We start from the raw sequence: 24,664 nt of genomic DNA, 5'->3' as shown, positions 1-24,664 counted from the left end.
CAAAGAGCGATGTGACCGCGCTTCTCTTTTGGAACTCATTATGGAACGAGGGCATGTTCTCCACACCCGCCTTTAGGGGGAGCCACTGCATCTGCGCCCTCGTGCAGCACAAACATTTTGAGAATGTGTGATGTCATTAGCTCAGTAATTCTGTGTTTTGACCCCAAAGTTTTCATTTGGGGGGGGCATATAAAAAACCTATTCCTCTGCACATGGTACGCAATTGATGGAATTCCATCTACATCTCTGGGAGGCACCTCTGACCCAAATACCCCTGAGAACTGCCAGATGACATCAATGGGGCACCACAGCCGCCCCCGGTCCCCCTGCAACAGATCACACACAGGGCTGATAAGTTCTCGTCCGTGACAGTTTTTAGGAGAAAGACAGGGCAGTGTTTGCGTCTTCCCAGGTGACCTCCCTTGACCCCACATGACCCCTGATGAACCCTGCCTCCAGACAGCAGGAGCAAATATGCCCCTTTCTTCATCACTTCTCTTCTGTTACACTGTCAGGCCTCAAACATGCGGATGTGAATATTAAAATTGTGGGCGGTGCCTGGCTGACTGTTCGAGACACGGGGCAGCAGCGCGTGCGGGTGTAGCTGTTAAAATTAAATTGATTCAAAACGAAACCGTTTCAACTTTGAAATCAATCACTGAAGGAGCGAAATTCCAAGAAAACAAAGCGCCCCCTTGTGGCGGGTTCGCGTTACTGTGAGGCTGGATGGTAGTAAAATATTATAGTCACGAATAAAGCAAGAAGCGTCATGATTATGCAGATGAGGAGGAACGCGCGAGTCCTGGAAGAGCCAGAGGGTTGCTGCCTGGTCCTTGATCCAACACCCTACTGGGTCCTGCTGGGGTTGGGGGGTGGGTCAGCTGGAGGGCCTTGGGTGTGATGGTGGGTCTGGGAAACAATGTGTGGAATGTGTAAAAATATGAGTCACTGGGGATGGGGGGGCGGCTTCACCTCCATGCTACCCCCTGCCCTCCTTCACAGAACTCTGGGAAAGGAGGGGGATTCCTGTTGTACCACATGTTCCTCCCCCACACACACACACACACACACACGTGTCCTCCCCTATTGATGTCCATTCGCGCTGTAAGACTCGTTTACCCCGCAATGTGTCGCTAAGGTAATAATGGACCAACCTGCTAATTATGGTTTTCACTGTAATGTCATGTATAAAAAAAACTTTGACATTCCGATTTGAATGTTATTGTTGTTATTATTAGTAGTATTATTAATTCATGCTGTATATAATACAACTAGACGCTGCGAACGGACCCACCGTCTCTCTTGCGCGCTCCCTCTTTTTCTCTGTCCGCCGTGCGCGCGCTCACTCACGGCACTGTCACGTGCACTCCGAGCGCCTCCCCGAGGCGTGCGCGCGCGCGCTCGGCACGGGGCGGGCTCGCGGCCGGGGCAGAACTGCGGCTGTGGCCGTGCGCGAGCGGATCGGCTCGGCTAGAGAGGGACTCTCGCTTGGAGCGAAGCGGTCGCGAACGGTGAGTGTGCGGGACCGGCATGGCACGGTGGGGCCGAACGCGGGTTCGAGAGACGCGGAGACGGGGCAGGACAACGGGGGAAGGGGTGAGCAGGAGGAGGAAGAGGAGAAAAGTTAAGTGTCAGAGGAGAGAAGCAGCGAGGAGGGAGTGAAGCGCGCGGAGGAAAGTTTGTGCCTCAGAGAGAAGGAGCGGCGCGGCTGGGCTCGTCTCGCGGGCACCGCTGTTCTGCTGTCGCGCGCCAGACATTATCGCTCAGGCACCGTCACAGGGAACGAGCCGAATTCAATTCCTGGGGTACAAAGGAAGGAGCGGGAATGGAGGAGCCGCGCGCAGAAAGTTGACCGTTTTCTGCTCCGTCGGGCTTCTGCTGCAGCGGCTTCAGGTCCGGAGTGCGAGAAGGTAGAAAGATTATACACGCGCAACACACACACACAGCGGGAGCGAGCGAGCGGGGGTGACACGCGCACAGGCGTACCACAGCGGGCGCGCAGAACACAGGCGCGAGGGGTGTGCGTGTGCGTACTGTGTGCGTGTGTGTAACTAAGAGAGAGCCGATCGGTGCGAAAGGAGCGTAGGCTGTGTGTGGGGGGGGCTCGAGGAGTACTGTTGTCTGACACACTAGACTCCTTCCAACAATACAATAATAATAATAATAATAAGACTAATGCAGAGAGAGGTGACGCTATTGAAAACAGGCTCCCCGAAGCGTCTTACACGTGTACATGGAAATGAGTGTGTATTCACACGTCGTGGACACCTGTGACACCTGATTGACATCGTGTGTTAGTCCTGTAGCACATGACGCGTGAAAAAGCATTTTCCACAAAATGATACTCATTTACATTCGTCTTTGATCATTTCCATGATTAATTAATATTGACATGATGGACTACACATTGGCGCAAATGGCACATTGATTGAGGTGCCATATATTGGACACCCTGTGTGTGTTTGTGTATGTGTATATATATGTGTGTATGTATGTATATATATATATATATATATACATACATACATACACACACACACACTGTTAAAAAGTCCAGAAAGTTCTGCAAATGGATGGATTTGTTTCAGAGATGCAGCCAGACTTGCATTATCATGTTTGGAGCTGGATTTGGAAATGGGAGCTGCTTGGAATTAACAATGGAAATTGAGAAGCTGGGCTGCTTTGCGTTGTGATAAAACACGTTTTTGGGCTACACGCCGTCCTCATTTTAGGGTTTCCCAGCTCAGACGATGAACACAGCAAGCCGCGTAGAAATTTTACTCAATAGTACCTTGTGGAGATTGTGCGCACTTTTTCACGAATCCCACGTTTCAGGAGATGGGACGTTGATACTTTTCGGTTTTCCTTGCTCGGAGTTTTCATTGATCCGCCGTTCGGTGGCCTCGTAGTGACCCTGGTGTCTGCGCCACCGAGAGCTTCTCCATCCGAAAGATGTTGGGCGCTATGGGAAATAACATTGGAGGCGCGTCTCTTCAGCGGCCTTGTTCAGAACGCGTTAGAATTTGAACTGGTTCCAAGAAAGAGAGCCTTAAAACAAGTGGGAACGCGTGGCGGAGACGTGTTTACAAAGAACAAACAAACAAGAAATGGCACGGCGCTTCTCGGCTTTTCGCAGGCACTCTTAAATCACATCAGTCAGGGGAGCTTTTGTGGTAAAAAACCCATGCCGGCGGCCCAAAACACACAGCATCCCAAATTACCGCTGCGCTTATTATTCACTCGTTGTCCAGTACGGGGTTGCTGACCTTTAGTAACCTGATTTGATTGTATCAAATCCCCCATCTTTGTGCGGTTCAGGGGTCGTGGTGGTTCGGAGCCTGTCTTGGAAGTTTTGGATTTGAGGCAGGGAGCACCCTGGATGGGATGCCAGTCCATCACATGGCAGCCACGCGCACACGCGCTCACACTCACGCTCATTCTGATACACGCTACTGGGAAGGTATTACTGGGCAGCTGGTAGTCTAGCGGTTAGAGCTGCTGCCTTTGGACCTAGGTTGCAGGTTCGAGTTTCACCTCAAGTGTAATACCCTTGAGCAAGGTGCTTGCCGTAAAAAATTGCTCCAGGAAAAATTACCCAGCTGTATAAATGGGTGAAGTATTGTAAGTAGCTTAACACTGTAAATTGCTTTGGAGAAATTTATAGAATAAATGTAATTTTTTTTTCTAAATGGCATTGAAACAGGACAACACTGCTGTGCATCACTTTCTGGACCCATGTGTTGATGTCTCAGTTTCTTTTGAGCCAGTGTTCTGTGACACCCTCTCCTTTGTGTGCCAGTCCCCTCTCCGGTGAGGTATGGAACAGGTGTGTATGTGTCCCAGAGTCGAGGAATCACCAGGGGCCACCGGGGCAATGAAAATGGCCCTCTCCAGCTCTCCGTGCTATTTAAAACTCGGTGGAATTCAGATCTGCCTTTTTTTTTTTTTCTTTCTTTCTTCCCCCCTCTCCCGCCCCTCCTCAGCGACACGGCCGCTTAAGCGCACTTAGGTTCGCCGGGGCACACCGCATTAGGGCTTGTTAAGTGTTTGCACGTAAAACGGTTTGTGAGCAGCGTGAGCGGGTGGTGAACTGCATCTTTGCCCGGCGGTGTCTTTCCTCATTAGCGTTACGTGCGTCCTGCTCGTAGCGGTAGGCCTGGTCTTGAGACTTGCGCGCTGTATGACACGTCCTGCCTCAAATTCGCACAACGAATCCAAAACAGCCTCCAAGTGGGATGTTAGGGGGTGGGATTGGAACTGGTGATAGGGTGGGCAGTTCACGACTTCATGGCAGTAAAATAGAGGCTGCGAGAGAGTGGCTTATCCAGTGGGTTAAGGGTCTGGGCTTGTTAACAAGTTTTTAAGAAAACCCTTGATGGACTAACCCGGGGGTGAAAACAAACACGCAGTTCCTTTCCAGTTGAGAAGGCGCCAGCAGTCCAAGTGTAACATTTCTGGAAACTTAATTTCTATGCTTATATTTATTCATTTATCTGACTCTTTTATCCAAAGCCACTTAGAATGTTAAGGTATTGTCAGTTATTTACCCATGTATACAGCTGGGTAATTTTACTGCAATTCAGGGTAAGTACCTTGCTTAAGGATACTACAGCAGGCGGCGGGATTTGGAATTTGCTCCGTTGCTCCGTCCAACCACTGCACCACCTGCTGCCCATCCCCTCCGAGATCATGTTGTGTGCTGGTATGTTCTTGTTGTTTTATACGCAAACCTTTTCATGCTTTCATTTTCGCAACATCGACATTGAACCCACCCAAGTTTACCGCACCAGCTCCCGCAGAGCTGCAGGAGTTTTAAGCGAAAGTGATGTGTGATCTCTCTCTCAGCCGACACAAGGCACACGGTGAAGTGCGGTCGCGCTCCGGATGGAGGTGCTCGAAAACGGGACCAGAATGTTCTGGAGAGAACGTGCCGCTGTCCTCCTTGAGTGAGCTGCATACGTGTCCTCAGCTGGCATCTCACCTCACCTCCTGCACTTATCCAGGCTTTACAAGTGTTCGCTTTCTTCATTCTTTCCACCTAACTCCCTCCAACTGTTTGTGACACCTCGTAAAGGACCCCAACCCCCTGCGGAGTCTGCGATAGGCTACTATACCTGCGGCAGTGAGTCGGGTGGTGTGAATGAGTCTACTTTGACCTTCCTTCTCCTGGGGGAAGGGCGCCCATGACAGCTGGCCGTGCTTTCACACCCGCTGCCGCCACTTTGCCAAACTGTGCAAAGTTTGTCCGAACAGTTCTCGGAACGACTCCCCTTCAGACGGTGCCTTGATGGGAAGGAAACGGGTGCAGGTGTGCAGGGCCGTGGATGCAACTGCCTGTTTGGGCGCCGTTTCCTGTTGTTCCACCCTGAATGGTGAAATCAGCCTGGTGGTGTTACGGCTTTTTGCCAGAGCCTCTCACACCTGTCGTGTGCCGTCGTCGACGCACAGAGACAAGCGAATGGGAGAAAACTGGGTTTGCAGGCGGCACATAAAAAAAAAAAAAAAAAAAAAAACTGCATCTGGCAGGTTCCCAGGCCGATGCCGGCCTAAGGTGAGCACGGCGCTCTCACCAAGTCGTGACTTCTTGAGCGGGTGTGTTTAGATGGGCACTTGGGCAAGATGGGGAGCAGCCAACGATTAATGTCTCCTTGGCCATGTGGCATGTGCCAGTCCCTGGGGGAGTGACCCGCGGGGGAATTCTCCGGGTCGTCGGCCGATCCTTCGGAATGACGTCAAGGGCAGCAAAGAGGCACGGAGTAAACGTCCGCCGTTTGTTGGGTCAAGTTACAGGTGACTGGGCGAACGCAGCCAGAGTTACGCTCGGCTCCCTAACCTTTTTGACCGCCATTCGTTTTAGTCAGCGAAACAATAGCTTTGCCGAGATTTGCAGAAATAAATATTCTGTTGTTAAGAGCGCTGCTGCAAAATGGTTTTCCAATAGGGGTGGTAGTCATCTTGGTGCTTCAGGCTGCTGCCATGTGTTTGAATGACATGGGTTCAAATCCAGCTCCAGCTGTATTGTCCATGAGCAATGTACTTGCCATATAGTAAAAGTTGACCGGCTGCATAAATGGGTTGATCGCTGTCAATAGCCAAACGTTGAGTTGTTTTGAAGAAAGTCTGCGAAATACATGCAGAATGAATTTTCCGTTTTGAGAGGAAGGACAAAGTTGCAGTGCAAACTTGCGCACGGTGGACTCGTCTTGGCCGCCTGTGTGCCAAAGACCATTTTCCGTGTTGTTTTTGTCGAAACTTGTCAGCTATTTTAGGCACGTAGTGCTGGCTTTCCAGCTGCCAACACAGTCTGAAGGTGACATTTATAGTCATAACTTTAAAAAACAATGAGTACAAAGTGTCACCCTGCGTGAAGTACTGAGCAGGAAAGTCCTGCAGTGGTTTTTATAGCTTTTGGGAGCTTTCGTTGTTCTTGTCATGGTCTGTGAGGGTGGATACGGTTTTGCGCGGGAAGATTTGAGTAGACATTGGAGATGGATTTCTTAAGGGATCCCGAGTTTGCTTGAGTTCCAGCCAATCCTCCTTGTGGCAATAGGCAGCGCGTTTGCAGCTCTCTGAGGCTGAAGAGTCCTGGTTTGAATCCCTGCCCCGCTTTAGTACCCTTGATCAAGGTTATTGTTTAAGTGCTATCGATGCCGACTCGTGGCTGATGCACGGATAGATTGCCTCCAGAAAGTTCTGTCCTCCACTTGCGTTCTTAGTGATTAAAGGGGTGTGTCTGTGTCACTATGACTGACTCCTTCCCTCTGGTTGCTGGTCGTCGTCCTTTTTTTCCTTTTCCTTTTTTCCGTATTAGTCTTCATGACAATTGAGTCTCTGATCAAGCTACTTACCCTGAAAATACACACACACACACACACACACACTCTTTCTGAACCGCTTGTCCCATACGGGGTCGCAGGGAACCGGAGCCTAACCCGGCAACTCGGGGCATAAGGCCGGAGGGGGAGGGGACACACACCCAGGACGGGACGCCAGTCCGTCGCAAGGCACCCTAAGTAGGACTCGAACCCCAGACCCACCGGAGAGCAGGACCCGGTCCAACCCACTGCGCCACCGCGCCCCCCCACCCTGAAAATATACAGTAAAAATTGCTTGGCTCTTTAAATGCGTGAATCACTGTATGCAGCATACTGTACATCCTCACCTGGGAGGAAGGTCTTGAATATAAATGCATAAAATAAATATGCTTTGCAATATTTTAATATTAATGAGAGCTTGGCTGTAACAAAGTTGCAGTTTTGTTACTCCTATATCGCTACTAATACCAACATAACCAAAGCATACCTCGGCTGCTCAGCGTTCTCACGAATGAGCAGAATATTCCGATGTGATGATTAACCGACGCGACGGTGGAAGGAATATGTTCTGGTCGGCTGCGGCCGCCAGAGTTAAACACCTCGAGCGTTTGAGCGGACGGGCCGAAAACGGCAGGCTGTCTCAGTAGATGTCCGTCCACATGAATGTATGAACGAGGTGTTGAATCGTAAGTCGTTGTAAGTCACCCCAGGGGGTGTGAGTCAGCCAAGCAAATAAATGATGTAATTAATCCTGCAGGTCACCTCAGGTGACACACACACACACTCGGAGTTCACCGCTGCAGCTGATTCTATTTCAGGTTCTTTTTATGATCCATACCCTTAACGCAGAGCTGTACTGTGTGTGTTAAGGTGTGGCTGAAGTTCTCCTGCCTCCGCATGTGACAGTGTGTGACAGTTGTCAGCACCGCGGAGGGGGTGGGAAATTGCTCTTGTGGGAATGCCAGAGGCAGACAGTCTTTATTGGATCTGATCCATTTAGCCGCTCCGCTCGAGTTGTGCTTTCGGTCGAGTTAGAATGATAAGATCAGAGGTCTCGCAAGTTACACAGTCCCATGGCCTCACTTCGGAGCTCTGCCATCCATATTTAGAAATGAAAAATGGCCTTTTTTTTTTTTTTTTTTTTTAAGTGGAGGATACGTACAGCTTACGTCTTTTTCAGTCTTCCTGAATCATTGTTATTAAGTGCTGTTGAGTCAGTGTTGACTTGACCACACATAGACCCCCTCCGGAAAGTTCCGTCCTCCCCGTGTGTCCTTAAGCGTTGAAAGAGGTTTGTCGATCATCACTGTGATTTAGTCCCATCGGTCTGGCTGTTGATTTTCCTGCTCCACCCCCCTCAACACGTTATAGTCTTATCAAGAGAATTCACTGATGATGTATGATAACCTTAGTCTCATCATAATCATCACCTGAATTACGGTCATCATAAGACCGGGTTTGTTTGGTTGCTGATGTCATGGAGTTGGTGTGAATTTAGTTGTTTTTGCAAGGTACCCTAAAAATTTCTCCAGTCAAGTTGCCCACCTGTAGAAATGGGTAAATAATTATAAGTATCTTAACACTGTAAGTCACTTTGGAGTAAAACGTAAAAAAACAGGCCAGATTCCCTTTTTCACAGCACCTAAGACTGGTCACCAAGCTGATGAACCTCACACCTTTATCCTGCTCTTTCCTCTCAACCTAAAATAGAAATCCTCTCAGCACTTGACAGCTTTGTAAGAAATAAGACTGTCATGTTTTGACCGATAGCGTCAACGGTCAAGTTTAGCCTCACCTGGCCCGGCAATGTTCGTCTGGACACTGACTGTTGCGGAAACCATGTACGCATCAGTTGAAAACCGAGACCTCGTGCTTAACCATGTCCCTCGGGAGTCCTTGTGATCGGTGAAGTGCTTTTAAATTTTCTTGGAGAAGCTGCTGTCAGTTGGAGATTCAAGCCACGACTTCACCTGCACTAAAGAGGTGTTTTGGCAAGAATGAAGCTTAGATTATGACTAACAGGTAGACTCTCGTTTAAGAGATGATCATCTCTCCCAAATTCATGGGTTTAGCTGGGCCCTCTGCCTTTGTTTATCCTCCTATTCACAAGTTTCCACAGATTGCAATGATTATAATTGACTTATTACTGCTGCTGTCTGCGCCGAGCAGACTCGGTGACCTCGAAACGAAGCCCGCTGCTTACTTTGGAGGTCGCTCCGGCTCGTATTCCGGCACGATGCCGAGAGGCGGCCCGGCCATTATTTTACCTCCGCGCTGTGCCCACTGCTCCCAAGGCAGAAAACTGATGGACTTACAGTAACCACCTCCACAATATTTCAGACAATAAGCAGGAAAATATCTTTTTGTTTGCACAGAACGCGTTTGAGCTCCACCCCCCCCCCCAAAAAAAAAAACCTCCTTTGCCTGGAGTATTTTTTGCAGAAATACTGAATACCCTTTTTGTGTGCTTTTTTTTTTTTTTTTTTTTTTTTTTTTTTTTTTTTTTTTTTTGGAAACCCATTCAGGCATTGCTTTTGAAATGTCATTTGTATTTTAAATCCCATCCCTTATTAGCTAAATCAGGTCGTCATGTGTAGGTTTGCATAATATATCTGTACATGTTTCGGCGACGTTGCAGAAATGTTTGTCCGGCTTGACGAGCGGCCGATGAGCTGCGGATGTGACAGTTGGGATTTTCTGAGCCAGGACCGCGACGGCGATGACTGCGAGTCCCGTGAAACAATAGGGGTGTCGTCTCTGCAAACACTACTGTGCGCTCATTTGTAAGCACCATTTGTCCAAATCTAATAACAACACTGGATTTTATAGGAAAAGGAAATGACCCGTTTTCTGCACAGGAAGGGAGGCGGGTGATATGTCATACACAAGTCAGACGGCAGTCAGCAGAAAAAACCGGGGGATCTTGGCATCGCATTTATTTCTCCTCATCGCCTCGTTATTTTCAGACATGCTTGACAAATGTCGCGTCCAGGCCCATTATAAGATATGCATAAATTTTTACACTTATGCATCAGCAGATACTTTTCTCCAAAGTGACACACAACTTAGGGTTTCAACAAAAAAAAAAAGTGCATCAACCAGTGGTCGAGAGCCTAGATTTGTCCACGCGATTATTGAAGCACGGCTTGTCTGTTGGATAGAGCCGTTCCCGTAGCTGTCATTGCTATAGCTACCTATTAAAGTGTTATACAAGGAAGAAAATAAAAATATTTGAAAGTATATTTTAGCTTATATAAGCTTAGCGGCATTCAGAGTTATGGCTGACAGTAGTCCGGTCCATGCAGACAATCCCCATCGGTCACAAATGATCGGGCCCTCGCACACTCCTGGTTTGGATTTGATGTGACAGTGCAGAGAGAAACTACTGCACCAAGAAGACATTGAAAACATCTGTCGGGCTCTTCTGTGAACGGGGATATGATTTTCATTAATCTATTTACCATTCTGTTTTTCACCCTTTATATTCTCTGCAGCCCTTACACCGCTTTGCAAAGTGCCGTCCCATTTCGCTTTCGCACGCACATAATCTGGACCATCTGACCTGCAGCACTTGACACCACTCTGCTCGCTGCTTAACCGCTCTCGCTGCACATCACTCCGATCTCCCCAACTGCCGTGAGAAAGGAGTCCAGGTATGAACAACAGGAGCATATCAGATTGTGGGTGGCGGGGGAGCCAGTTAGGTGGCCACTCCGTCGCCAACATACACTTTCATGCGCACGTTTAGTCATGCAGCTTGCGCTGTTCTAGGTTTTACTTCAGCACTTGTGCCACACGCAAATGGTGAACGTGTGGCGTGGGTATCGGCATGGGGCATGGCCGCCGAGAGGGCCGCCGCCACCGCTTCGTCGTGGTTAACCAGCTGGAAGGCCTCCCGTCTGTTGTAGATATGATTGCAGTAACAGGTAATATTGCTTTTTCCACCCCCAGAAGCCAGTTCCAGGAAACATTGTGGTTGGGAGGAGGGTGGAAACCCTCACTGTCTTCAGACTGAAAGTATGATTCCGTTTCTGAGCCTTGGAACAATTTCTCAGATTCCTTTGCTTTTTAAAATTCCCCGAGGATATTGCTATGGCAGCGCTTAAATAAATAGTCTGTGTTCACATGGTCAAGTTAACCTTTCCCTTCCTTGCGCAGATATTTTGGAAGAATGACGAATACATTTAATAAATCAAAACCAGTTACAGAACGGGACTTCCTTTGGGACGGGTTTTTGTCTGCACTGCACCTCCCAAGCCATCCAAAGCGTCGGTTAGACGACCAGACTATCGTCCCATTCTGACCAGCACCATCCGCCTCGTGTCTGGCTGAGGTCAGGCATGATCACGTCTGCTGTAAATCAGCAGCTGCCCCTGGCTCCAGGGCAGTAAAGCCACCAAAAATGCCCCACCCAGGTGCCCAAAAGGTCAGACTCTGAGCTATATCATCTGCCGGTGCCACTTGTAATCACTGTGTTGACAGTGGTCTCACGCTGGGGTTGAGGCTTGAGGTCAGCAAGGGTTAGGGGGACCACCTCTGAGCGCCACCTCAACGCTGATGAGACTGAAAGATCAACCTCTGCTGTTGAGCAATAGGGGACTTTTTCAACGTTACCTCCCAGCAACAATTTCTCCATTTACATCACATTTATCTGATGCTTTTCTCCAAGGTGACTTACACTGTTAAGATACTTATAATTATTTACTCTGAGTAATGTTACTGGAGCAATGTAGGGTAAGTACCTTGATCACGGGTACTGTAGTCAGAGGTGAGAGTCAAACCTGCAATCTTTGGGTCCAAAGGCAACGGCTCTAACCATAACACTACCAACTGTCCCCGTTGCATTTTTTCATTCAGCTGATCCTTTTTTCCCCAAAGATATTTACAATGTGAGGGTTGTACTCTAAGCTGCTTGCTCATTTACCCATTTATACAGCTGGGTAATTTTTACTGTATCAATTCATAGTGATTGTGTTGCGTGACGACGTGACTGCTGGAGGTAGGATTCAAATCCGGGTCCGAAGACGCCGCTCGCGCCTAGCAGACAACCTCGCGATGTCCCTCCAAAGCTGTGCAGAGCAGTACCTTCTCTAGTGCCGTAGCTCTGCGTCTCGTGATGCCCAACACGTCTGCGGCGCTGGTGCGTGGACTAGCCGTTAGCTCGCTTCTCCAGGAAGCATGCCCAGTCTTCCAGCAGGCTGCTAGGACCTGGAGGGAGGTCGTTTTGGCCTGAAGAACCTGTCCACGACCGAATGGGCTCCCGCTGCTTTGGGATGGGACAGCATCGCCCACGCCTTGTCCATGCCAATGGTCCTATTCTGCCAGGAATGGGATCTGGATTGTGCCCCAAACACGTTGACAGATACCAGCCTCGCCAGCCCCTAAAAATAGTTGCTCCCTCACCAGAGGGGGTACACTGCAGCATAGCCTGACACCAGGCCTGCTCATGAAACACAGCACAGGCGTTTCTGCACAGTGGTGCTGCCCTGGGTGGGTGGGCTATGCTAACCTGCGCTGGTGGTATCTCACACACATCCTCTCTAGCTCCAGTTCACCGCTGCTTCCCTCTGCCTCCAGGCTGTCCTCGAAGGCCTTTTACACGCTCAGGGTTTCTTACCTCTTGGGTTCGAAGCGCCTTTATGGCCTGGTTTAATCTGCTACATTGCTCAATGTTTATGTGGACTTGGTGCTGTTATCAGAAGTTAGATCTTTTTTGTGTGTGTGCGCACAGTAATTTTGGAGTAATTTTTCAAGAACGCCTTTGAACTATTTATCGCCACCACCACCCCCCCCCCCCCCCCTCACTTTTTAATTTTTATTTATTTATTTATTTATTTATTTTTTTTTGGTGAAGTCCTGCAACGCCCGAGCAAAATAAATTACCAGATGGGAGGAAGTCGAAGGAGGGAGTGTGAGATTTTCTGCCGGGGTAATGTTGCTGCTGCACTTCATGCTTATTAGGGCCTCAGTACATGAGTTGCCACCGTTCCGTTGTTGGGATAACTAGGTCACCGAGGCTCATGCAGCCCCCGGAAAGAGACACGGGTTTGGGAACAAAAATGAACCCCCACCCCCTGTTCGGTGACATTTACCTTTCCCAAATAAACCCTCTGATATTTCTCACGGGTGTTCTGGAATAATTAATCCTCATATTCATATGCGTGGCAGAGATATTTAGGGAGGACAGGGGGCGTAATGGTTACGGCTGCCGCTGTACACTGGAAGTACCAGGGTTTGAATCCCACCTGCTGCTGTTGTAGCCTTGATCAAGGTACTCAACCTGAGTTGTTATAGTTAAAATGACTGAGCTGTATAAATAGGTAAATCACTGTAGGGCTGCACTGTAAGTTTCTTTGAGAAAAACATTAGCTGTATTAATGTAAATTAATGTTTGCTCTTGTTGTTAGGTCTGACTTTGAGAGTGCAGGGGGAGCTCAGTCGACGGTGACGCCACATGACGGCTTTGAATGCGGAGAGCAGCTGAGCTCTGTAGCCGTCTCGCAGCACCCCCACCCACCCACACACACACACCCGGGCAGCACTCCTAGAAGGGCGCGCACACACACACGGGTATGTGGTGCGTGCGCGTGCGATCAAGCTCCAAACGGACGTATCGATTGTTGCCGATTCCCGGGAAAGGCACGGCCACACTAGACAGGCAGCTGTCGCACCCCGAGGCCTTTGTCCTCAGACAACTGAGTGCCCTCACTTTGGTGCGTGTAGGATTGGTGCCAGAGAGCTGGGGTCGCATCGCGCGAACCATTTTCAGCTTCTTGGACGAGGGGGTCAGGTTAGCCGCATGCCAAACTCATTTCCAGCACGTGCACACCTTACCACTGCAATAACAACCTCCGCTCGTATGAGTTGTTGTCACCCGTCATGGCGGCATGCCTCCGACGCGTTCTGCCTTGGCCGATGAAAACAAAAACACAGGGCAGCCCGCCGTGGCTAAATGCGGCCCTCGGCTCTGCAGCTGCGGCCAGGATGCCTTCTGGAGACGAGTGTGACGTCCCTGTCTGAGAATGGTGTGATATCAGCTGTAGTAGCATTGCAGCGGAAGTCCTATTTCAAAGTGTGGTTGAACATGGGGGGTGGTGGGGGCAGTTAGCTGTTGGCATGCGGCCGCGGTTGGCATGGCGACAACAGCGGAGCGCCGAGCCCGGAACGACGGCGGCGGCGTGAACGTTGCGCTGCAGAGTGACAGCAGCAGAGCCTGTTCCGGGGATGCCTGCCATGTGTGTGTGTCTCTCTCTCTCTCCCATACCACCCTTGGACCTGCCCCCCTACCTATAACCACTCTGACCCTAAACGGGCTTCCACATCAGCTAGTATGCAACTCTGTATCATTGCTGTAGATGCTCAGCGCAGCGGATTTCGCTTGCAGAGAGTGATCAAACGGCACCGGTTAATATTGCATCGCTCTTTCCTCGGGGTTCTGGCGCCAGTCCGTCAGCCGCTCCAGAACCCTTTGAAGCCCAACGTCTCAAGTTCAAATAATAGCTGGTTGGAGATGGCCGGATCTATTGAGCACATTCAGAATGTTTACTGTCAACAGGCTTCGGAGAAGCACATCGCCGATGACAAAGGACCCGCCCCACGGAATGGCAGGCAATAGGAGAGGCCTGCCGAGCCACGCCTACCTCATTTGATTACCATGTGCTGCTTGTAAAATGTCTCGTGCTGTGCTGCACTGACGGAGAAACAGGAATTCCTCAGACCTCAGCTGTAATTTTCCATGAGAAATGAGCTTTGCAAGGAGAGACTTGTACACAGTTATTGTGCGCAAAGCATTTCTGTGGCACTCCGTGTTGGACTGCGGTTTTCTGCTGAGAATCCTTGAAGCCTGTATGAAAAGACCATGAATTAGTGGAGAACAGGGCCTGCGTGCCCCAGTATCCTTGGTGGCGCTCCCACACCTCACACACACACATGCACGCAGCTCTGTATCGTTTCTTACGCTGCCTGGAAAGCCAGCCTGCTTGTTCACTTGCAGCCTTCACAGACCTCCCGCGGCTATCCCTGTCGAAGTTTGCAGGTTGTTCGCTTGCTTTCTTTCTGCAGGACGTCTTATCGGGGCTTTCACACCCAATACCGGACACCCCGCTTTTAAGGGCTCCCTTAACCCCACTGCAGGTCGTCTCTCTACGCTGGATTCGGGAGGAAAGGTGCTGCTGCTACTGCGGCCATATTGTTGTTTTGCAAAAAATTAATGGAAGTAAAAAGCCGTTTGGCTGGAAAGTTGATAGCCGAGAGATGTTGGGAGTTACTTTTCTGCTTATCCCACCAAAGGGAGGCCATATTAGGCTGAGGAAGTGGCAGCCATCTTATTAAAACTGGGTGTCACTCCAGGGCGTCATGGGAAGGGTCACACAGAGGGTGCTGCGAGTCGGGCGGGCGACCGTGTTTTTCGGTGACTCCCGGCACCCAGGGGCACTGTTCCCGAGAGTGTACTCACAGCATTGGCTTCCAGCGCAGTGGAGGTCCTCTTCATCCCCAGCATCTGGAGGTGTTTCCGCTTGAATGTCTTTTTTTGCTCCCTCTTCAGTTGCCCATGGATTTGGTGACTTTTACTGTATGCAGATATTCATCTTTCTTTTGGTTTTCTTTGATTGCTTCTTTATCAGCGTTGCTCAGCTTTTCAGCTCTTTGCACCTCTCGTTTTAGAGAAATGAATAGGGCAGAGAAGAATGAGATAGTGGTGTTTTGGCAAAGAACCTGCAGGTCTTGGTTTGAGGAGGGACCCCGCTGTCGTGCTGCTCGGAAAGTTGACTAACCGCCCCGCCTCTCACAAGGAAAAACTTGCCCAGCTCAGGATGTACTTGTGCCAAAAAGGTTTTTTAATTGTGGGTGACTTGATGTTCACGTTTGTTTCTTCTTCAAAAACAGCGATCGGCTAACTGAGCGCAGACGTCCCCTCTTCAGAGACTTAATTACATGTCGCCTGCTCAAAGAGAATTAAGTTGGGAAATTCACAGATGGTTATTTGTAGCCAAAGTGTCCGCGGTGTAAGCGTGATTGATTCCGCTACGTTAAAGCGACAGCATTAGAATTCATGTCCAAATATTTTTTAAAAAAAATTTAAAATTTGTTTTGTTCTGAATTTTTTAAAACATTTGGCTACACAGTAACCCTCAGGATCAGCTGCAAGTAGAAAGTGAGGAATAAAGTAATTACAGTTGTAAGGCTGCAGAAGTGAACAGTACAGATTTGTATCCATCTGATTTTAAAGAAAATGTTTCCAGAAAAGCATTAGTGATATGGGTATTGGTGCATTTGCTGCGATGGACTGACGTCCCGTCTTCAGCATTGACTCCTGTGCTTCTGGGATAGGCTCCGGACCACTGCGAACCTGACTTGGGCAAGCAGTTAATGATGGTGAGTGACCAAGTATTATGTATTTTAGTGGAGCAGCAGGTAGTAGCAATTGGTTAGTGCTGCTGTCTTACTCTGGAAGGATCCAGGTTCGAATCCCACTTCTTTCTGTAGAACCGCTGGTCAAGGTTTTTACCCCAAACTGGAAATGGTAAAAAAAGAAAAATTACTCTACTGTATAAATGCTCAAATAGCTATAAGTAGAAATCGGAACCCGTTCTCGGAAAATTGGGGTCGTTACGTAAACCAGAGAGGATCTTTTCAGTGCAAGGCATTGAGCCGGTTAAAAACATAATAACCGCTGACCGTGAGCGCTGTTACTGCGGCGCAGTTCTCATCCCGGTTCAGAGCTCAGAGGGGGCGGGGCTTTTCTGTGTGACTGCCATTCCGGGAACAATTACATCCACGGTATGTACGTGAGGGGAAAAAACGACCACATCCTGACGAGTGTGGGTCGGCTCCCTTGTTGGGGAGGACGGGAAGCACCGGGGCCATCCATCCCCTGACTAATACCTCCCGCCCCGTGGCACCGCCCTCGTCACAGCAAGGGCGGTCGGACTCTTCTGATTTATTGATTATGTTGGTGACACATTGGCGTTTGCGCTGTGTCCCCTCGTGTCACTCCAGACTGGGCTGAAATGTGCCATTTATTCCACATTCGCCGAGGGGATCCTTCCTGGAATCAACCGCATCGAGATCCACTCTCCTACAGGCCCCAGGGACGAGCGGGACCCATGTTGTGGATTTCTAAGAACCGTCCCACGGGAGTCAAGCTTCATTTATGGTCCAACGTGAGGCTATTGATTCTTCAGCCTGAAGCCCCTAAGTGGGTTCATTGTCGTTACATTTTTATTCTTCATGATTAAGCGCGCAACCCCTCACACACATCTCTTCCTCTCCTGGGGTTGCGTTTGTGATTCCGGGTGCATCGCATGTTCGCACTCAAATATCAGATTCGTCTAAATGGACAGCTGCGTGTTAACTGTGTGACCCGTGCTGTGTGTACCGCAGGTTCCGTGTAATTGCATTTTCGCCCCCAGAGGATTGCTGACTTTCAGGGTGCGTGGGAGGGACTGGGGGCATCAACGCCCCCCCCGGTGACGTGTCTTTGATAGAGCTGATGATCAAAGTCCTCCCGCATTAGAGGCGCTCAGCGCCTTGTCAATGGTTCTGCCGCACGCGTTCTGCCATCGCTCCTCTTTTCTGTCGATCTGTTCGCATTTTTCCCCTTCTTCTTGTTCCAGCTCCATCAGGAAGGACGCATGAATGTTGTGTGCTTTTGTGTTCAGCCAATTAACGTCTCCGGTGGTGACTGACAGGTGCTCATCTGCTGCAGTATTAGAGAGAAAATGTGCTTACACACTTGATATTCACTGGTTTCCCCACACATTCACACACCATGCTCCCTGTCATTAACTGTTTGTCTAAGTCAGGGTGACGGCAACCCAGAGCCATTTCCAGAAGCACTGGGTGCAAGGCTGTCCTCTTGTTGGATCTGCAGTCTGTTGCAGGGCAGTCACACGCTCGCTCTCTCTCTCTCTCTCTCTCTCTCTCTCTCTCTCTCTCTCTCTCTCTCTCTCTCTCTCTCTCTCTCTCTCTCTCTCTCTCTCTCTCTCTCTCTCTCACATACACTATGGACAGTTTAGAGACACCAGTCCACTCAACACACATCTTTGGACCTTGGGAGGAAACTCGTGCAAACACGAGGGAAACATGCCAACTCTACACAAAGTGAGCCAGACTCAAACCCCACACCCTAACAGCCCCAGCACTGTGAGGCACCAGTGCTACCTACTGTGCTGCCATGCAGTTGGACAAAAAAGGAGGGGAATTCATGGAAACTTTCTGTAAGATGTTTCCTGTTGCTTGCTAATAGCTCCCTCTTCCCCTTGCATCCCGTTTCTCTCCTGCATCCGTACGTACACACACACCAACCACGCTTCCAGCTCCACACCTCCTGTCACTCTCAACGACGGGGCACAGCTGGTCGGCCGGGGATCTTGGGGGGAATCGCTTCCTCCAGACCTCGACATGGGTGGGGTGCGCCGGGTCCAGGTTCTGGAGCATCGCCACACACACACACACACTTCACAACGTTTCCTGCCCACCCCCTCCCACCACAGAGGCCAATAAATATTAGTGTTGGAGTGGGACTGAAGAGGCTGCTGGTGTTTGGCAACCCAGCCCTATTAAATAGGAGAAATACAAGGACGGTGTGTAAACATGGTGGCAGTTGGCTGGGGCTCCGGCCCTTATATAGCATTGCGTGCAGAGTGTGTGTCTGGGACACCCTCCCTGTAGGAGAGGACAAATTAGGGTCACAGCACCGGTTAACCCACACTCCCACTTACGGCGAGCAAAAGGCCCATGACTAATGTGGTGTGCCATTCGTGTGCAACTGATGCACCTGGCCTCTCCTCCGATGCCTTCTTTTCCCCCCAAGCGGTGATGCAATTGTCGCAGGCGTCCTGTCTTTCACCCATCGAGCCAATCCAGTGGAGGGGAAAACTTAGCGCAGTGGTTCCATGATGTTGTGTGTTTTTTTTTTTTTTTAAATAATGACCCTAACCTTATCTTGACCTGGAGACCCTCAGCATTCCTGTATGTGGTATTAGTGACCAGTCATCCTTCCTGTGGTGTGTGAATTCATGCTGCTTTTGTTGAATCACCCTCACCACAAAATGATTTTGGAAGAGCTTTCAGACTTTGTCGCACAGGTTTTTTTCAGCAGCTTTTATGGTTCTGCTTCATTTTGTGGTTAAGCTCAAAGTTTACCAAAATTGCAGACCCCCCCCCTCCCCAGCCATCTGTAATATCACATTTAGATAACAGTGCTGCTTAACAACGGGCTCCTTGCTGCTCTCCCTGGTGTACAAGTATTGGCCACACACTTAGATTTATTCCTTTGTCTGACACTTTTCTCCAAAGCAACTTAAGGTTAATCTGCCTACAGTTGTTTACCCATTGTACAGCTGGGTAATTTATGGTAAGTACCTTGCTCAAGGGTACTACCACCAGAGGTGGGATTCAAACCTGTGAACTTTGTGTCCGAAGGCAGCGGCTGTAACCACTACGCTACGAGCCCTACGCAGTTTATGTCCGTACCAACTGGACATGAACAAACTAGAACATCATTATAAAAAGTGGATATGGATGCTACATTATCCACAACTGTTCTGCTTTAGTTACTATTTCAATAATCATTCAAATATTTCAATAATCAATATCGTGCCAGTGAAGTAATGCACTTACAATGCTGTGTTTCTTTTTGAGACCATCCTGCAACCATCAAACATCCTCCAGACCCTCGTTTCGGCCGCAACCCTACGTTCTAGCGTATGATGAGGTCGTTCTGGTGGCTGCTGTATCAGCACCAGAGTGAATCAAACCAGCACGGAGGGGAGTGTTTGATTTATTTACTTATTTTTCAATTAATTTTTTTTTGCTCTCTCCCGCTAATGTGGGTAAATGCATCTCTGGGTAGAGAAACCGGAATTCATTGCGCGCGCGTGTGTGTGTGTGTGTGTGTGTGTGTGTGTGTGTGTGTGTCACAGTATTCCACTGAACAACAGAGCGTGAAACACAGTTGCTATTCCATGCACCCGGCATGCACTGTGGAGAGCTCCCAGCCCTCCCAAGTGTGTTTGCTTTGTGTGTTTGAGCAGGGGGTCCCTGTGGGAGGGTCAGGGCATCACTCGCCCCGCAGCGCCATGCCCTCGCACAAACGGCGCCTGCGGGCTGCGCTCTTCAGAGCTGCCCGTCCCCATCCCTGCTTGGTCCCCAATGCCCACCAAGGTGTGCTAAAGGTTGCTATGCTGCTGACCTCGCTGCAGTCCCAGTGCCAGTGTAATATACGTTTATAAAAATATCTTTCGTTATTTAAAATAACTTATGGATTTTGGAGGGTTTTTCTGCTTTGCTTTTATAACATTTATTGTTTTCTCAGCGGAAAAATTCAGGTTGTAAGTCGCTTTGGGGAGAAGCTTCAGCCAAATGAATAAATGTATATGTAAACGTAAACCCTTGATACGTGTACTTGTTATTTATAATTTGACTCCTCTAAAGAGCAGATACTTTAGCCTAAGATGACTTAATGTTAAACTCTACAATGATATAAAAACTTAAAGCCGGGTAATTGTTGCTGTACCAATTCAGGGAAAATACCTTGATTGGGGTACTACAGTGGTAAGAGGGGATTCAAATCTGCACTTTTCAATTACACGGTGAGGACTCTAACCACTGCACCACTGGCTGCTCCTTTTGCTTCTTTTTTTCTCATTTTCCTATGGTTCCACTTGCTGCTCTTATTTGCAAACCCAACAGGTGGGTTAGTTTTATTCACCAACTCCAGACCCGGCACACACTCGTCGATATGTTGTACAGCACCATATTTGAAGTGTTTCTTTCATGCTTTATAAAATTTTTTTTTTTTTTTTTTCCTCCTCCTTTCTTTTTCCTCGACTGCCTGTGACATTAGTGGAACTGGAACTCAGTCTGTGTGTGTCGGGCTCATCCAGACCCAGAGGTGGGACGGGTTTCGTTCGACATGCCAATGGGAAGATGTCACCCTTGCTGGCTTCTCTAAACAGACATAGGCCACCGGGGGAGGCGAACGGGGCAGCCCACTGCGACCCAGTGCGGCACAACCGCTCCCGTGTGACCTCAGCTTGCTGACATTTCTTCCTAGGTGGGCGGGGCTCTCTGATGGCTGCCCCCCATCCCCCTGAAGGGCTGCGTGGGTTCCAGTTGATGTGGGGTCTGGTTGCCTTTCTTGTACTGGGGTTTGGACTGGACTGGCCTGGCCTGGGTGGGGGGAGAAGAGGAAATTGCAAAAAAGGAGATGTGGGAATATGCTCTGCCATAGAAACCAAGTGGAGGGGGAATTAAACAAACAAAATCCCAAAAGGGGGCTTTGAATTTCTCCCTCCCTTGTGGTATGTACACACTATTGGAAAGGCTTTGTTTTTATACTAAACGAATTTGTGGCGTGTTGCGACATAGAACATGAACCTCTCTGGACAGTGACTGAATTACATTTATATTTATTTGTTTGACACTTCTTTCTAAAGCAGCTTAGTGTTAAGCTCCTTACAGTGATTTACCATTTATGCAGCAAGGCAATTTTTCCGGTACCAATTCAGGGTTAAGTACCTTGCACGTGGGTTACTACAGCAGGAGAAGGGATTCAAACCCGGGTCCTTTGAGCCCTGCTGCCCGTAAATCACAAGGGTAGTCCTGCCGAATGGACGTCAGAGTGTCCATGTTGTTAAGACTCTTTCCTAGCTCTGGAGTGCTTCCCTACATTACGTTTGCCCAGTTGTGTTGCTTCGGGAGTAGGACCGCACATTCGGCAGATAGTTGTTTGAAGCTTTGAAGCGTGTTTTGGCTTTGCCGTACAGGAGCCAGTCTCACTTTCCCGAATGACATGTTCTCGTCTTCTGTCCAGGATAAATTTGGCCTTTCACACAAGTGATGGATCATATTGTAGAGGTGGCCCTTGCTGCCCAGCGTAGCTTGTTGGAGACTTTGAAGAGGTTTGGTGAAGCCACACAACTTTGTCTCAACGAGTTCTTTAATAATGTTGTCACACACTAAGAAGAGCATTTTCAGTAAGTCCCAGGTTTCCCAAAGTGGGTTCAGTGAGCTCCCAAAGACCCTGACCATGATCATGTCAGACTTACCTTTCAGGATATAGGTAATCGGCAGGAATCGGTAAACTCTTAAACTATCAACTGGTCATGGTCACTTAAGAAGTTCTCTGCAAGAGAGTTGGACCCAAGGCCTTCAAGAAGAATGGCAACTAGATTTTGAAGCTATGAACTTATGAAGCACCACCCCCTTCTGCAAGGTAATCAACACTCCAGACCAGCCCTCCTGCTTGTGGTCCTTACTCCCTGGGTGGGGATGGGGGGAGGTCTATGGAAAGCAGCTGTCGTTTTTCCCATCAAAGGCTAATCGCAGGACAAATTCTACCATTCTGAGTGTGTATATGTGTGGAGTGTAGGGCTGCCCACTGAGCTCTCAAATGTCATCTTCAAAAGGAGTTGGCTTTGGGTTCTGGAATGTCAGTCTCTGCCCCGCTGCCCTGTTACACTCCACTCCCACGTCCTCACTGCCTGGACACGCTCCTCTCTGGACTCCGGCCTTGGAAAAGATGACCACCACAATACAGCCTGTGCCTTGAACCAGGATTTGCTTTCAGAATCAAATCCAGAACCAGCCATCCTGTCTTAATTTTCATAAAGCTTTATTTAAAAAAAAAAAAAAAAAAAAAATGTATGGCTTTGTTCTTGCAAGTGAGGTGCTCGGCAGAACAATATTCCTGTGGTGTTCCTCATCGCGGTTTCCCCTGTGGCTGCACAGTGGGCGGGGTTTCCATACATTCCACGAGCTGATTGGTCCCCTGTTGCAGGTGGACGTATGCTTAGGAGTGGGATCCAAGAAAAAAGGATATCATTCGGATCTCTCACCTTTCAGCTCCAGTAAGCAGAGATTTCAAAGATGCTTTTATATCTGCTGTTTTCCTCCCCTTTGCACAACAAAGCGAACATTTGCCACCACTAACGTGACACCAGACTAAGGGATAATAATTAGCTGTCCTGCTGTGTTTTATTAGGTGTCACATTAGGTTATGGAAATAATAAAAGCCCTGCGATTGCGGTGGGATCTCGTGTTGCCACGGAGCAAGCCTGCTTGCAACAGGCTACACCATCACTTTAATGCTGTGAAGGGTTCTACTTCTCAGACTGTTACTATAACCATGGCAGCTATGTTTATGCTTCAGACACAAAGGCGCTGTGCAAAGACAAGTGAAGAGCTCATGCAGATGGAAGCTTCTGGAATGACCAGAGCTGTTGGCGCTGGCCAGAACATGTGAAGAAAGCCTTCTCTCCTTTTTTGGTTAGTTTCTGCAGGTTTCGCACTTCGCGTGGAATCGATGGCTCACTGACTTCTGGAATGTTCTCCTAGATGAAGGCTCTTTTCTGGAACAGTGTCACCGTTTGGGCTTTTTGCATTTATTCATTTAACTGATGCTTTTTTTCAAAGTGCCTTACAATGCTAAGGTTACGATTGTTACAAGCTTACAATTGCTTACTCATTTATACAGCTGTGAAGTCTTACTGGAGCAACTTTAGGATAAGTGCCTTGCTTCAGGGTACAACAGCTGGAGAACAAACCTATAACCTTTGGATCCAAAGGCAGTAGCTGTATCCACTGCGCTACCATCTGTCCCATGCAGATTTTTTTTGAGCCTTCGACACGTTGCCGACGTTACCCGTGTTCGTAATAAGTCTGCCTAGTTCTCGGTCGCTTCCAGAGGTCTATGGTGTCATGCTCGTGGACACAGCTGTTTAAACGGAGCCCCTTGAGAAAGGCCTTTGAAGCAGGGAACGGGACGGTGGGATTGCTTGCCTCTGGCCGAAGGTCATCGGGTTCGGCCTCGTTCCCAATGGCAGTCGCGGATTGGCTTGAGCCTGAGAGCTAAAAGCCCGACCTTTGTGCCCAGCACCATTTCCACTTCCCCTCTGTACTGATGGATCGTCATCTCTGAACCTCTTGCTCTTTATCATCGCCAAGCAGATGGTTTTCCCCAGAGCAACGGACACGGCATACGGCTTTACCCACTTACTGGGGGAAGACATTACTGTCCGCGTAAAGCACGGGGGGTCTAGATCAGTCTCAGTTGCCTTTCCTTATAGCATACTGTGCTTTGTAAGGGGACAGCAGGTGGCATAGTGCTTAAAGCAACATCCTTTGAATCAGAAGGATCCGGGTTCAGATCCCCTGTCCTGCTGTATTGTGCTTGATCAAGGTACTTACCCTACAGTAAATTGATATAGTAGAAGTGACCTTGCCGCATAAATGCGTAAAGTATTAAGTAACTTAGAGTAGAAAAACCTCATGCTGTCAGATTTGGGAAAAGTGGCAGAGAAATTACTTATTGATGATATTTCTTGTTTTGCCTGTTTCACATGAAAAAGAAACTAGTAATCAATTTCTCGTGCGTTGTTTCTTAGCTTTCTATGCATGTTGTGTACGGACCCCTTTCCTTTGTTCACTCTCACACTCCAGAGGCAGACTACCGTCAGAGCTCATGTCCTCTCCCAGCGTCCCGCTTCAAGCTCAGCCCGAGCCCCCGCAGCCCCGGCTCACGCTCGCTTTTCCCATCATCCATCACCGTTACGGTGGGAATGAAGCGGCCTGGCGGAGCCCTTTCTGCTGGGGGCGTCTTTCAGGAGGGCACGCATCTCCCCCTCTCCTCTGGTAACTAATGTGAAGATATTGAGCAGTGCCGTCACAAGCGATTAAAGAGGACATCGGTCTCGGCGTCTTCCCGGCCCGTGTTTATTCCCCCCTCACGCCCACAGTATGTTATGATTGATGCCTTAAATGGATAAGATGATGCGGCGCCCAGAGTCGGCTCAGATACAGCCGGGCGTATTCATCATTTTGTCAATTTCAATTGCCAACTTGAT

General features: G+C 49.0%; 1 protein-coding gene across 2 annotated transcripts in view; it reads left to right on the top strand.

The window, feature by feature from the left end:
* Positions 1-1,441: 1,441 nt before the first annotated feature.
* Positions 1,442-24,664, top strand: part of peak1 (pseudopodium-enriched atypical kinase 1) — an 87,554-nt gene continuing 64,331 nt past the window's right edge. For both annotated transcript variants that reach the window (XM_029252339.1, XM_029252338.1), the window contains exon 1: positions 1,442-1,511. The gene's annotated coding sequence lies outside the window, so the exon portion shown is untranslated. The remainder of the gene's footprint in view (positions 1,512-24,664) is intronic.

Source organism: Scleropages formosus, chromosome 5 (genome assembly GCF_900964775.1).
Source record: "Scleropages formosus chromosome 5, fSclFor1.1, whole genome shotgun sequence".
NCBI lineage: Eukaryota > Metazoa > Chordata > Actinopteri > Osteoglossiformes > Osteoglossidae > Scleropages > Scleropages formosus.
Note: the sequence above shows the minus strand (reverse complement) of the source record. Positions and strands in the feature narration are given on the sequence as shown.